Here is a 13,128-nt window from a genome sequence, read left to right on the forward strand (position 1 = left end):
ACTTAACATCGGCCGTCGTCGAGAATCGAACCCGCGTGCGAGACCAGCACGTTAACCATCCATCCACTTAAGTGCGGGGCTGGTCGCCGAAAATTTGTAATCAAAATAGGACTTGTTCGGAGTGAGTAAATAGATTTCGTGATCGTTTGATGCCTACCACGCATAAAGCCGACTTTTCGCACACGATTCTGCATATTCGCACTTGCTTCCCTCTAAGACTGGCTATACGCGTACGCTTGACACGCACAACCATCTGAACGATTTTTTGAGGGTGTATAAGCCCGGTGCGTAGCCACTCTGTTTTGGAGGGTGTATAAGCCCGGTGCGTAACCGCCCTCCGTTTTGGAGGGCGTATACGCACAGCATATGCTAAATCATACCCGGGCTGGACGGTTAACTGATATTCGCAAAACCACACAAGCCTATTAAAATTCCGAAATCATGACGGATCACCTGACGACCTTGAATAAGCCATTACAATTGTCACATTTGTAGAGAGCAAAACAAATGACAATTTCGCACAATGAGGCCAATGGCATCTACGAATGCACCAAGTTCTAGAGACAATCTCATAGGTGTCATTACATAATCCGTTTTTTGCCTGATACATTATTCCCATTGTGTCCAGCACCGTACCCGAAGGACCGGAAAACCTGATCCTTTCGATTTCCCTAAAAATTGGTTCAAGCGCACAACATGGCAGGTTTCGTCGGCAACTCCTGGCCCTTTGAGTACATCGAATTATTAGGTCATTTGAGGTCATTTCCGGTTGACCTAGGGTCATGAACCGAATTAGTAAAATGTAGCCCAATTCATTCTCTACCACGTAACCAAGATTCAGATCCCTTGTGAACAAGTTTTTGGATGGGACTTGTTCGAACAAAGTCATTTTTCGAAAAATGAATTTTTATGTTTTTTCAACTTTCCATATATACTAGAGTTTTGATTTTTGACACGTTTAAGAACGTCCTAGATTAAACCTTATGTCAATTCGCAGCCTGCCTAACCTAGCCAGGAAAAAACTTTTTTGGGGTGCCGAAACCGGCAAGCCCATACGACCACCATTCTCCGTTGACCGCATACGAGGTCTTGTTTTCAACACCTTCCGAGGCGTTAAGTTAGGTTAGTGTAGGAAAAATACTACTCAACAGATTTACTTGATTCAAATAAAAAGATGTCCCACGTCATGGTGCATCTTTTATTTTTTGAAATTTTTTAATCGGTCATCATTTGGCCGAGATAGACCCAAAAAACAAAAGACGTGTAACGCTATGGACAATTCTTTTTTTAAAATTTCTCAACTTTTTCACATCTGATACGAAAACATTTCATAGCAAAAAGATAGCTCTCAAGCTCAGTAAAACGTTGAAAAAAACAAATCGAATATCCGTCGGTAACTTTGGCAAAAATTTGGATTTTAAGGTTTGCCGAATAATCAAATGTGACCCTCTTTTAAGAAAGTCTTCAACAGTTAATAAAACGTACTAAATCTTGACAGAAAAACGTCTCTCTTGGTGGGCGCACAAAGAAGGCTTCCAGCTATCATTTCACACCAAAAAAAATCCAAAATTTTGACATTTTTTGAAAAAAGTTGGTCGTAGTTCAAAATTTTTCCATTACCAGGTGTAGGACACATAACGTCAAAAACCCAGAAATTCAATTCTGCGTCGATTGCAATACAATTATAACTTTATCTCAGTTGGTTAGAGAGATTACGTGTTGCAATTTTATATAGACAAAAAGGGCCGATTTTCAAAATCATTGGAGATTTTGCTTCAACGCACGTCATTCTACGCAGACATTTATTGCGCATCTGGTGATGTATCTTACAACTTGATAGATTGCCAAGTTTTTGAGTTATTTTTTTTTTAAAAACTTGAAAAATGGCCAAAAATTTTGGATTTTTCTAGAAAGCGCCAAAATCATTGAAGCATTGTTTCTAGTGCATCGTAACACGCTGAGCTCGAATCTATGATCAGATTTGATGTCGCATAATAACTTTTCTTTAAAAAATCTAAAAACCTGAAAACAATTTCGACTATTTTTTTGATTTTATAAATTTTAAAAATTTGATCAATGCACTAGATGCAGCTTGTGATTCTCCATGAGAGTGATCTCTTGAATATTTTTCCTCCGACGCGTAGTTTTCTGAGAAAACACGTTTAAACTATCCGTAAGATGCAGCAAAAGTTATAGGCAAGATTCCATTTCAGGTTTGACGACTTTATTTAGTGTTCAGGTAGATAATACTTCGACAAAGGCTAGAATCGTTCATTCCCTTTCTAGCTCCGTTGTCAGAACATATTTCGGTTAAATGGTCTGGGAGATACAGCTCATTAAGTAAAGCACGTTTTACCCATTTCATCCCCAGTGTTACACTAACACGGAAAACCCTATTCAGCCCGTTTCTCAAGTGTTTGACGAGCTGTAACTTCTCAACCTACATAGCGATGAACACGTTCTTGATATCTTTTAATATATCTTTGCTTAGACAAAAAGTTTCAAGCAAGAAGTGAAGAACATTGAGGTCCAATTTTTTTGGTTATGTAAAATTTTTGGAAACATTTGTACATATACATGGAATAAACTTAAAAATTTTGGCCCGGCACTCTATATAGAATTAAACAAGAAATGTTATGCTGTAGACCGTTTTTTCGACAAATAAAATTTTAAATCATTGATGTAGAGTTAAATTCAAAATATGCATTTTCACTACTTAAAAACTAAAGCTACAAAATTTGGGGGAATATAAGAGATGCGCTAATTTATTGTCTACATGATGCTGTTTTTAGCATTAAGATATCTTGATTTTCAAAGACACCATGAACGATTTTGTGGAGGTAGTTTTCCCCATAGCGTTACGCGTGGCACTGAAAAAAATCTCAAGATGACGGTGCAAAACAGGTGGTGTTTGGTGGTGCATCTCAAGCGTTTGACATGCTCTAACTTCAAAACCAACAAAGCCATAGACTAATCCGGGGCACCATGTAATAGCCCCTTCCTTACTCTATCAGGTCAGAAGAAATGAAAACATTGAAATGAAATTTTAAAAAAATATGTGAAAGTTTTTGGAGCAATATTTTACACATGTATATAAAACTCAACAAAGATTCAGGCATGTTTTACTGCGCTTAATTGAACTTAAACTGCTATGATGTAGCCAGATATTGCTCAAATAAAATCCAACTCCAATGGTATAGACTTAAACTCAAAAATAATATTTTTGGCATACTTTACACCAAATCTGGAAAAAACTCTCAGAACATAAAACATGCGCTAATTCATAGTCTACAAGATGCTGTTTCGGCATTAAGATGTCTTGATTTTCAAAGACACCATGAACGATTATATGGAGGTAGTTTTCCCCATAGCGTTACGGATGCCACTTTGAAAAATTCCGGTCAAGATGACGGTACTAAAAGGTAGTGTTTGACGGCGTCTGCTACGACCATCGTCAAACCTACATCAACCATATTTCTGTGGCCTGTTGATGGACGCCATCCCAAATAGTATACCAAATTTCTAAACTTTTTTCGAAACACAACATCACCACAAAAATTTGATATTTGCACTTTACTACGTGATTCAACACGAGAAAGCTTACCAAATTTTATATTTAAAATTTTGGTAAAATTTTTGTTGTCACTAGATAGCCAGCGTCTCAAGCTTTGTGCCAATACCATATTCATGCATGTGACTAGCATGATAAGGTGTCCAGTAAAGATCAAACTAAAGAAACTAAACATATGAATATGTAACCACTTTTGGAAGCGTACAGTGTCTATAGTGAGACAAAAAAGCCCCTGGACAGAAGTAACAATATCACATCCAATATGGAAACGTAGTCTAGGCATGATATAAAAAAGTTTGATCTAGGAGCGTTCAAAAGAAACAAAATAGCATAAACACTGAACAAATATTTCGCTTATAAAAAGAAAACTAAAAGGATTTTTGGAACAAATCCAACACCAAAAGAAGCCCTGCATAACGATGTATGGTTAAGCAAAATAAATCCTAGGTTGGAGACATATTTCCCGACCGAGGTCAAATTACACCTTTTGACATTTTTTCTTCAAAACCATGTATCTCGTTAAATGTTTGGGTTACATCAACCTTTTTTGCACCATTCGATTCGTCCTTACAATGGCCATCTTTTACTAATATACTTGTATCACAAATTATTTTTAGAAATTTGAGGTACTTCAATATGTCAAATTTGCCCATGCGAGGATACATTTGTCACATTAGATTATGAAGCGAGAATGCAATAGTCACATTTGATTATTGGCCATTCGAAGCATATCGGGCGTCGAAGTCCCGAAAACACGAAAATGGGGCAACTTTACCCTCCAATAACTCGAGAAAATTTTTTTTGACCGCCCAATTTTTTTTCTTCGAAGAGGTATAGTGATCAATTCTGGTCAAAACGCACTCCTCCGATTCTTGATTGCCCCCTAGTAAGGTCAGGGCAGCCAAAACCGCAGGGGTCGACAGGGATACAAATGCCACAATAGATTATTTTCGAGGATACAAATGTCACATTAGATTATGAAAGGGATAGAAAAGTCACATTCATTTAACCTAACCTAACCTAACCTAACCTAACCTAACCTAACCTAACCTAACCTAACCTAACCTAACCTAACCTAACCTAACCTAACCTTTCGTTGATTTAAACCGGGGATTTGAATTTTTTTCATAAAAGTTTTCTTAACAAGATACATTAAGAAAAAGTGTCTTTTCACGTGTCCTTTTTAATTTATTCGGATTTCCTGGTTACACAAAAGGGTTTTGAGGACTCATGTGTTGAATTAGTTGGCCAAGATTTTTGGAAGTTTCCGTGGATTGTCTGGGATAAAGGTAATATGCTGATAAAGGTAATATGATATAGGTAATATGTTGTACATAACACATTCGTTATGCTGCAAAAAAATTACAGGTTACACCGAGAGCTTTTTGAGTTACCTCCATTGTCATCTTGAACAGGTGTATTTTTGCCGTATACATTAACGTAATGCTTCTCTCCTGATTCCTAAGCAACAACACGTCTTAGAAAGCTACTTTTTACAACGTCAGTTTCGGTATTCTCTGATCTCTCCGTTTGCCCGTTTTTAAAGTTGGTATGAACGTTTTTGAATTGGTAAAAATTGGAAAATTTTAGCAAAATTTATTTTCAAAATTTTCCTGAATTTGGATGTTTTTAAGTATAATCAAATGTAAAACCGTCTAATTACCAACTTTTATAAAAGTCATGTTGTGACTGGAAAGTTATTTTGGGCTGTTATGTTTCTGTGAACAAGTTTTTTTGCTTTTTGTATTTTAAATTTTGATTTTTTCGTTCTGTTTTAATGTATACATGCGTTTTGTAATCATGTACGACGTGCTTTTTACACCTTGTGGTCATCACGTATCTTGAGGAAACTAGCCTCACGTGAGTGAGGTCGTTTTTCCCCATAGCGTTACGCGTGGCACTGAAAAAATACGGGATTCTCTTACTTGTAAGTCCATGTTTGCCAGGTTTTTTCTCAGCAGTCACACGTTTTAGCAAGTTTGTTTTAAGTTTTCTACATTTAGCTACAGCTTTTACATTTACATTTTTAGCTACATTTTTGTCTGTTCTATCAGTCTTTCCTTTCCTTTTCCTTTCCTTTTCCTTTTCCTTTCCTTTTTTCGATACAAAGTGTACGCGCCGAAATCTGTTTTTTCTCTCATGGTAACCACATCGGCACTGAATGTTTGTTCCATCACTCTGTATCGTTTGCACGGCCAATTTGCTTTCAAACGGAGCGGGTCTCGAAAACAAAACTATGCAAACTTGCGACCGTCAAGAATACTTTGTCGTTGGGCTTAGAATGTCCTACTACCCAAAAAACGACCATTTTGAAATTCTCCACAGACATTACATTACCACTCTTTTGACGCAGAATTGCCATGCTGTGCAATGGTCTGACATTATCTGTTTAATGCTGCCGTGTTTTTAGTTGGGTACAACCAACGTGAAGTTATGTTGAAGAATAACCATCTCATGCAAAATGCGTAAACCGCCACAGAACATCCATCGACTTACTACTCGCGCTGAATTTGCTTTATGCCATTATTTGAGACGAAAAAACACCCGTTTCTGTATTTTGACTTTTTTCGCAACAAAGTGGCTGCCGGCCAGATATGTTTTTACTTGCATGTTGACAGCAACGCCACGGAATGTTTGTTCCATCATTGTGTATCGTTCGCATGTACAATCTGTTTCCAAACGGAGCGGGTCTCAGAAACAAAACCATGGAAATTTGCGCGCATCAAGAATACTGCATATTTCAAGTGGTGAAAAATTATTGTATTATGCGCCATTAGGTGCGGAATCGCACAGCGAAAACGATGGTATAGTGTTAAAAATTAACACCTGTATAGGCTCTAAGTTCTTTGAAAAAACACTCATAAGCCTCGCTTGATGCAGTTTTTGCAATTGCTGAAAGGACATTGTCTATTTAGTGTGTGGATGAAGCGGCAAATATTTCTCTGCATGTAGACAGTTTCTACAGCAGTTGCAAAATCTGCATCAAGCGTGGCTTGTGGGTGTTTTTTCAACTAACTTAAAAACTAAACATGTGTTATTTTTTTAAGTTACACCAACGTGTTCGCCGTGCGATTTTGCGTCTAATGACCTATAATACAATAAGTTTGCGCTACTTGAGACATGCAGCATTCTTGATGCGCGCAAATTTCCATGGTTTTGTTTCTGAGATCCGCTCCGTTTGAAAGTAGATTGCTCTTGCAAGCGATACACAATGATGGCAGAAACATTCAGTGGCGTTTTTGCCAACATGCAAGTGAACGCAAACTTCGCCACGGCCCCTTGGCTGCCAATGAAGTCAAAATTCAGAATCGGATGCTTTTAGTCTCAAATGACGGCCAATAGCATATTCAGCGCAACTAGAAAGCGGATGCATGTTCTGTGCTGGTTGACGCGTTTTGCACGCGATGTCTATTTTTGAACATAATTTCACGTTGGTTGTACGGAATTGAAAAGTTATCAGCATTAAACGGTTTATGTAACACGATAGCGCAAGAAGGCAATTATGCGTCAAAACAGGTGTAACGCAACACCTGTGCAGAATTTGAAAACCGGCGTATATTAAGTAGTATAACGTTCCAAGCTCATATCTTTCGAACCAATGAAAATAGAAGGCTGCTTTTTGGCAAACGATGTAAAACGATGTTACCAGTTGTTGACGACATTTTTGGTGACCAGGTGATGCCCAACAAATTTGGGTGTGATCATTTTTTCGAAAAACATTAAAGATTTGAAACGCAATTTTTTATTACGGAATGCAAAGGCATGATTCATTTAGTGTGTGGATGAAGCAGCAGGTGTTTCTGTGCGTGTAAACAGCTTTCTACAGCAAAAATAAATCTGCATCACGCGCGGGTTGTTAATGTGCATATTTTCAAATAAACACTATACACGTGTTAATTTCTTAAGTTACACCATCGTGTTCGCCGTGCGATTTCGCTTCTGATAACCTGAAATACATTAAGCTTGCACCACTTAAAACATGCAGCATTCTTGATGCGCGCAAATTTCTTTTTTTGTTTCTGAGACCTTCTCTGTTTGAAAGCATATTGCCCGTACAAACGATACACAATAATGGAACCAACATTCAGTGGTGCTGTTGTCAACATGCAAGTGAACACAGAGGTCGCCGCAGCCACTTTGTTGCAAACAAATCAGAAACAAATGTTTTTTTCGCCTCAAATAACGGCCATGAGCAAATTGAGAGCGAGTAGAAAGCGGATGCAAGTTATGTGCCGGTTGACGCGCTTTGCACGAGATGGCCATGTTTAACATAATTCCACGTTGGCTGCACCTAACTGAAACCTATGGGCATTGGATCGCTTATGCCACACGAAGGCATGGCAATGCAATTTTGCGTCAAAACAGGTGTAACCCAAAACCTGTGCAGAATTTGAAAACGGCTGCTTTTTTTCGGTAGTAAAAAGTTCCAAGCTCATATCTCTCGATCCAATAGAAAATGCAAGGCTGCATTAACTTGCAAAAGATGTAAAATGATGCTACGGGTTGTCAAATACATTTTTGATAGCCGGTCGATGAACAAAAATTTTGCATGATGAATTTTTCGAAAAAATGAAAAGTTTCCAAGCGCTGCAAACGCTGCAACACAAACATCGCCGCCGCAACTTTTTCTTGTAAAAAAGTCAAAATCCAGAAACGAATGTTGTTTTTGTCTGAAATAAGGGCCAACAGTTAATTAAGCGCATGTTTTTAGAGAAGCGGAGGCATGTTCTTTGCCGGTTGGCGCGTTTCGCTCGAGATTTCTTTGCAACAAAGCGTTTGCAGCGGGATTTGTGTCCACTTGTATGTTGACAACAACTGACCTCAATGTTTGTTTCATCAATGTGTATGGTTTGCACGGGCAATCTCCTTTCAAACGCATCGGGTCTCAGAAACAAATCCAGGGCAATTTTGCGCGCAACAAAGAATTTTGCATGTTTCAAGTATTGCAATTTTATTGGATTAAGCGCCGTTAGCCGCGAAATCCCACGGTAAACACGATAGCGTAACATGGAATTTAACACGTGCATGGTTTTTAAATTATTTATAAAAAAACTCACCAGCCGCGCAGGATGCAGATTATTCAATTCTTGTAGAAACTGTTTACATGAAAAGAAGCACTTGCCGCTTCATTGACACACTAAATAGAGCATGACATTTCATTCCGTAGCAGAAAAACGTGTTAGGAAAATTTACATTTTTTTTGAAAAAAATGGTAACGCCCAAATTTTTTTGTTATCGCCCAGTGATCAAAAATGTAGTAAACCACTGGCAACATAGCTTTACAGCCTGTGTCAGTAAAAGTAGCCTTCTATTTTTATTGGTTCGAGAGAAGCGAACTTCGAACGTTTTACTACCCAAAAAACAGCTGTTTCTAAATTTTGCACAGATGTTGCGGCACACCTGTTTTGACACAGAATCGCCTTTGCGCGCTATGGTGTGACATAAACTGTCCAATACTAATAGGTTTTCAGTTAGGTATAGCAAACATGAAATCATGTTAAAAATCAACCGACGGGTGCGCGTCGAGACTTGTGTTTATTTGCATGTGACAACAACGGCACTGAATGTTTGTTCCATCATTGTTTATTGTCTCCACATGCAATCTGCTTTCAAAAGGAGCAGGTCTCAGACACAAAACCATAGAACTTTGCGCGCACCAAGAATGGTGCCTGTTTCAAGTGGTTTAATCTTAATGTGTTATAGGTCATTAGATGCGGAATTGCAAGGCAAAATCCATAGTGTAACATTAAAAGTTAACATGTGTATAGTTGTTAGGTTATTTGAAAAATCACTCACAAGCTGCGCCTGGTGGATATTTTGAAGTTTCTGTAGAAACTGTTCACATGCACAGAAATCACTGCCGTTTCATCCACATACTAAATGGAACATGCCCTTTCATTCTGAAAAAAACGCGTTTGGAAGATTCTTTTTTTCAAAAAATGGTCACGACCAAGTTTTTCGTCATCACATGGTGATCAAAAATGGAATCAACAGCTGGTAACATCGTTTGACATTGTTTGCAAGTAAAAGCAGCATTCTATTCTCATTGGTTTGAGAAGTATGAACTTGGAACGTTTTTCTACTAAAAACACATCCGTTTTGAAATTCTGCATAGGTGTTTCGTTACCCCGGTTTTGGTGGTAGAATTGCCTTCCCGAGCTATGGTGTGACAACTGTCCAATGCTGATAGGTTTTCAGTTAAGTACAACCAATCTTAAATTATGTTGAAAATCGGCCATATGGTGCAAAACGCGTCACCTGGCACAGAACATGCATCCGCTTTGTACTCGCACTGAAGTTGCTTTTGGCACTTATTTGAGACGAAAAAAATCCGTTTCTGAATTTTGAATTTTTCGCAACAAAGTGATCGCATCGATATCTGTGTTCACTTCCATGTTGACAACAACGGCACTGAATGTTTGTTCGATCATTGTGCATAGTTTGCACGGGCAATCTGCTTTCAAACGGAGTGGGTCTCAAAAACAACAACATAGAACTTGGAGTGCATCAAGAGTGCTGTCTGTTTTAAGAGGTGCAATATTATTGTAGCATACGTTATTAGACGCGTAATCGTATTACAAACACAATAACATAATTTAAACAATCAACACAGGTAAAGTTTTTAAGTTATGTGAAATAATACTCTTAAGCCGCGCTTGTAGATTTTGCAATCGATGTTGCATCTGTTTACATGCACAGACACCCTTGCCACTTCGCTCACACACTAAAGGGTCCATGCCCTTGCATTCTATCAAAATCTCACGTTTGAACAACTTTGATATTATCGCAAAAATGGTCACGAGAAAATTTTTCTTCATCACTCGGTGATCAAAAACTAAGTCAACAACTGGTAACATCGTTTTACATCGTTTGCAAGTAAAAGCAGCTTTCTATTTTCATTCGTTCAAAAGATGTAAGCTTGGAACATTTTACTACCCAAAAAAACGGCTGTTTTTACATTCTGCACAGGTGTTGCGTTAAACCTGCTTTTTACGCAGAATTGCCTTCCCATGCTTTGGTGTGGCCTAAACTGTCCCATGCCGGTAGATTTTCAATAGCATATAACCAACGTGAAACTATGTTGAAAATGGCTATCTCATGCAAAACGCGTCAGCCGGCACAAAACATGCATCCGCTTCCTACTCGTGTTCACTTTGCTGATGGCCCTCATTTAAGACGAAAAAAAACATCCGTTTTTGAATTTGTAATTGTATTTTAGGTCAAAACAAAGGCAATTGCACGGCGAATACGATGGTGTAACTTAAAAAAGCAACACATGTATAGTTGTTAAGCTATTTTGTAAAACTTGTACAAGCCACCCTTGATGTATATTTTGCAATTGCTGTGAATTCTGTGTTTATTCACATAAACACTTGCCGCTTCATTCACACTAAATGGACCATGCCCTTTCATTTTGTACACAAAATGGCAATTTCAAAGTTCTAATTTTGGGCGAACAAATGGTCCCGCCCAAATTTTTTTCTTCATCACACGGTGACTAAGAATGTAATCAACATCTTGTAACATCGTTTTACGTCGTTTGCAAGTAAAAGCAGCCTTTTTTGGTATCGTTTCGAGAGATATGAGCTTCAAACATTTAGCTACCCAAAACGGCTGTTTTCAAATTCCGCACATGTGTTGCGCTACACCTGTTTTTACACAGGAGTGCCTTCCCGTGCTATGGTGTGACACAAACAGTCCAGTGCCTATATGCTTTGAGTTTGGTAAAGCTAACGTGGAGTTGTCTTAAAAAATGGCCATGTCGTGCCAAATGCGAAAACCGGCACTTAACATGCATCCGCTTTGTACTTGCGCTGAAGTCGCTATTGACATTCAATTGAGACAAAAAACATCCGCTTCTAAATTTTGAATTTTTTGCAACAAAGTTGCCGCGGCGAGATTTGTGTTCACTTTCATGTTAACAGCAAGGGCGCTGAATGGCTGTTCCATCATTGCGCATCGCTTGCACGTGCAATCTGCTTTCAAACGGAGCGGCTTTAGGAAAGGAAACCATGGAAATTTGCGCGTATCATGAATGCTTAATGTTTGAAATAGTGCAATCTTATCGTATTATACGTTATAAGACGCATAATCGCACGGGAAGGCACGACAGTATAACTTAAAAACTTAACGCATGCATAGATTCTAAGTTAAGGAAAAATTCCTTTGTACGCCGCGCTTCATGTAGATTTTGTAATTGCATTAGAAGCTGTTTACATGCACAGAAGCACTTGCCGCATCATTTGCACACTAAATCGACCATGCATTTTCAGTTTGTCATAAAAAATCGTATTTGCAAAATGTTCATTTTTTAGGAAAGAATGGTCATGCCAATTTTTTTCCCAATCATCCAGTGATCACGAATTTAATCAACGACTGGTAACATCGTTTTACATCGTTTGCAAGTAAAAGCAGCCTTGTAGTTTCATTGGTTTGAGAGATATGGGCCTGGAACATTTTACTTCCCAAAAAACGGCTATTTTCAAGTGCTGCACATGTGTTGCGTTACACCTGTGTTTACACAGAATTGCCTTCCCATGTTATGGCGCGACATAAACTGTCCAATGCCGATAGGTTCTCAGTTAGGTACAACCAATGTGGAACATCGGCATCGGCATCGGCATCATGCATCGCAAGTGAAGACGCCCATGCAGCTGAGGGCTGGTGCCAGGCCGGCCAGGCCGCACAGCCTCCGGCCTCGGTGCCCGTGCTCTGGAGCACGGAACACAGCCGACCATTGGACGGCGCGCAGGCGATGTGTGAATGCCACGCTTCCGGCAGAGACATCTGGCCGCAGGGCGTGCAACACTGATATGCACAGCCGGCGGCCATGGTCATTGTCAGGAGATTGGTCTGTATGGCTTTCGCTTGTACAACCATGTGATGCGTTGGCGTTGCAGTGTTGCCGGGCTGACGGCACGCGCTGTTGGTGACATGGACATCGGCCGGCCAACCAGGCCAACCCGCGGCACAGCGAGAGCAAGCTCCAGTAACACCTCCAATGTTCAAAAATGAGTTCAATATTCTGGTCCCCATGTAGGGGACGTATCAGATATCATGCTGATCAGAACATATTTGTATTCTTGAAATGTCATGTTTCATTATAGGAAATGGTAAAAAGGCAAACGGATGCGCTCAGGCTCTGCAGCGCATTTACACGCGTCGGTGTTCCGCCAATGGGGTGAAGCGCTGGCTCACCCTGGTGGGCAGCGGCGGAGGGCAGGCCGTCGGCAGGAGCGGCATCCGCCCCGTCAAGTGCACCATGGATTATACAGGCCTTAGGCCGGCGGCGACCTCACCGCAGCCAGACGGCACTGTGCGCGACGACGACACAAGACTGCGCCGGCTCGAGGCGCGACGCCAGGCGAGGAACGCCGGTGGCCAAACCGATCCGACACGAGAAGGCCGCGGTTACCCAACGCCCACGAACATGGCAGGGAAGGGGCAAACCCATAATCCGGCCGGCCAGCCAAGAGAACGGGCTGGGCTACACCCTGGAGTGCTACACAGTCCGGTGGTAGGGGAAGCATCTCGTGTTGATACCATGTGATTACACT

General features: G+C 40.0%; 1 pseudogene; it reads right to left on the bottom strand.

Moving 5' to 3' along the window:
• Positions 1-12,506: 12,506 nt before the first annotated feature.
• On the bottom strand, positions 12,507-12,682 carry LOC119108740 (uncharacterized; annotated as a pseudogene).
• Positions 12,683-13,128: the final 446 nt, after the last annotated feature.

This window comes from Pollicipes pollicipes, unplaced genomic scaffold (assembly GCF_011947565.3).
Source record: "Pollicipes pollicipes isolate AB1234 unplaced genomic scaffold, Ppol_2.1 Scaffold_6686;HRSCAF=7923_pilon_pilon_pilon, whole genome shotgun sequence".
Lineage (NCBI taxonomy): Eukaryota > Metazoa > Arthropoda > Thecostraca > Pollicipedomorpha > Pollicipedidae > Pollicipes > Pollicipes pollicipes.